Raw genomic sequence first — 3,098 nt, 5'->3', positions numbered from 1 at the left:
GAGTTCGCATGACGATACTGTGATGTTTTGGTGATGTCACAGGTCTTGTGCTGTGATTTGGTGGCATGAGCAATCCGAACAACTGCCATATTAATTCATATGTTTGAGAAGCGAACAGTTCGTATTTATTGTGTATTATGAATATATGCGTTTATGCGAAATAGCGCACTAAAGTTCTCTCCAAAATACGACATTTTTAGTGCGGTTTGTTGTGCTAAAGTACACAAAATGTGACACTGTAGCGCAACACACTGTACCAAAAGTGATTCGTTTCGGAAAATGTCGTCACGTTTATGACTGGCTAAACATGACACTACCCTTTTTTACTCACTTCACGTAATAGGCTAAATAGGATTTAATATAAAGAAATTACCTCTTATCAATTATGAATGCACTTTTGCTTACCTCAATTCATTTGTTTATAGACGAAGTCAGCTTGTCTCCCCTTCTGCGCAGCAAAATGGCCTATGACCCTTTCATTGAGATTTGGCGGATTCAGTAATTTTTTTTCTAGGGAACACATTGCAAACGCACAAAGTCTGTCCTCATTCATAGTGTTGAGGATGAATGTTTTCACTCGCTTTAACATAGAGAAGCAGTGTGCTGCCTCTCGGGTCGTCATACGAAGGTTACTATTATTTGCAGAAGTTTTACACCTTCAGGAAAAGCTTTAGCCAGATTGTTATCATAAAGAAAGTTCAACAAGGTCAAAGCACCTGACGCCTTCATAAAATCTTTTCGGCTGTACAACACGTTCAGCTCATGACGTAGATCTGAAGACTGTAAATTGAACAAATTAACAGCTATTTTAAGCTCTTTTTCGGGAAAAATAGTTTGATGTTTTGCAAACAACGATGGATCAAACAGCTGTGCAATCGATAAGTGATCATTGAAACTGAATCGTTCTCTGATCTGAGCTGTGATGAGGTCGCAAAGTTTCGTGAACACACTATTCTTGATTCTGTGAAACTTCCCCGTTTTCCAGTTGGTTCTACCTGTTCCCAGTGATCGTCAGTTTCAAGTGAGGCCCTAATTTGCTGGACAGAATCTGCAAAGTGCAATACATATTCAACAGTTTAGACTGCATCAGTATTCCTATGCTGCAGTTCATAAAGAGAATGTCACAATGAGGCATGACTGTATTAAAATAATGTAACCAGAAGAGGAAATCTTCGTCTTGCAGGAAACCCTTCAGTCCCGTGGCCTTGTTTATTGTCTTGTAATCACTGACATCATCATCAATAATTCTTTCTAGGCACTCAACAATTTCCTTTTGGTATTTGTACACAGTGGTTACGCTCCGTGATTTAAAATTCCATCTGATGGACTGAGGACAGGTAGGAATACGCTTCTTCACTACTTCGTCAAGAATGGCTGTACGGCTAGAAGACCGGGAAAAAAACGGTGGAAATTCCTTCCAAGTTGCTAAAGAAGATCCGCACTTGTTTACTGCCCGTCACACAACATTCGACAATTAAATTTAACTGATGGGCGTAACAGTGAATAAAGTGAGCATTCCTGTACATTTCTCTAATTCTAGTTTGAACTCCACTTTTATGGCCACTCGTTAACAGGAGCACCGTCGTAACACTGAGTTATCAGTTTTTCAGGTGTTTCATGTACATTCATTTTCTCTAACTCACAGAGAACAGCTGCAATTACATCGTCTGCCCTGTGACTTTTTGGGCGTACAAAGGAAATAAATCTTTCATTTATTTGTCCCAGTAGCTCATAGCGAATTATTAGGACCAATTGTGACAAATTTGCACAGTCAGTAGTTTAATCAACTTCTATTGTGAGAAAGTTTGCCTACGACAGTTCACTCCTGATGAGATTGAGGCATGCCCCATAAATTGATTCCAGGAGTTCATTTTGAATTGTCTTCGATAGGCCTAAGAAAACACGATTTTCTGATTTCTCAATGTGCTGCTTCAAGACGCAGTCCAGTTCTGCCATAAGACTGACTAATCCTCGAAAAATTCCTGGGCTTTTGGAATCATCTGTTTCGTCGTGGCCCCTTAAGGCAAGCTCGAATTTGCTGCAAAATTTAATACAGTCTATCAGTTTACCCAGAATATACCTATTTTTTGATACATTTTCATTATATATCTTTATATTACGGCGGTAAGCACTATCTAATTGGCACATAATGTTCACTTTCCCTAGCATTGAAAACTCAATGAAACCATTTAAATGTTTTTCGCTGGAATTATGTTTTTTCGCCTTTGCGTGAAAATTCTTTAAGTCAGTGATACCAGTTTCAGTCCGGGCACTATCAGTACTCTTTGTAAGAAGACAGGTGAATCCGAAAAATGCATCTTTCACTTCACAACCACACAACCACTCAGCTGCATCGTACATTGCTCTAATAAAACTACGTTTGTATCCTTGCCTAGATTTGCACTGTTTCTGTACTTGATTGATCGTTAGATCGGGTCTGGGTGCACCAAGTTCTTTCACTTTCATCCTATGGCCGTGTTACAAGTTTTTACCTATTAAATTGCACACTGAATTCATATTGCGCTGGTTTCACACTCGCGGTATGTTGCAGATATTCACAAGCAAGTAAAACTCACTAAAATCTTGCAAAATACACTCCAAAAAAGAAACTTGCTATGGTCCACACGGTATCAACAAAAGCATTCAGCATCAGCAAGCAAGGAAAGTAAAGTAACGGGACAAGTTTCGCGCGCTTTGTCCCTAATCACTTATGCAACTCTCGCTAGATGGCACTACTGATATGTTACTGTAGTCTAGTGCACTCTGGCGGGATATTTGCAAACTTATTCTAAATGTGGATAAAATGGCCAATGGCAGAAACAAAACAACTATCTAAAACAATATCAAAACAGTAATACTAAACGTCGATTAATGACGCATTGAAGCGTAGTAGAGATGTGCAGAGACAGAGATTGGATAGCGAAGTTTCGGCCACTCTACATTCCTTTATTACATAGATAGTGGAACGTGAAAAACGTGTGGTGGTTGGTATGACACCCTTAGGCTGCAATCTCTGAGCCTTCGGGTCGCCCATAAAGAGCAGTACTATATAGAAGCCATGCCCCCAAACCGCTACTACATGCAGCTTACGGACGTTC

Source organism: Schistocerca piceifrons, chromosome 8 (assembly GCF_021461385.2).
Source record: "Schistocerca piceifrons isolate TAMUIC-IGC-003096 chromosome 8, iqSchPice1.1, whole genome shotgun sequence".
NCBI classification, from domain to species: Eukaryota; Metazoa; Arthropoda; class Insecta; order Orthoptera; family Acrididae; genus Schistocerca; species Schistocerca piceifrons.
The sequence above is the reverse complement of the archived record's forward strand: the minus strand, read 5'-3'. Positions refer to the sequence as shown.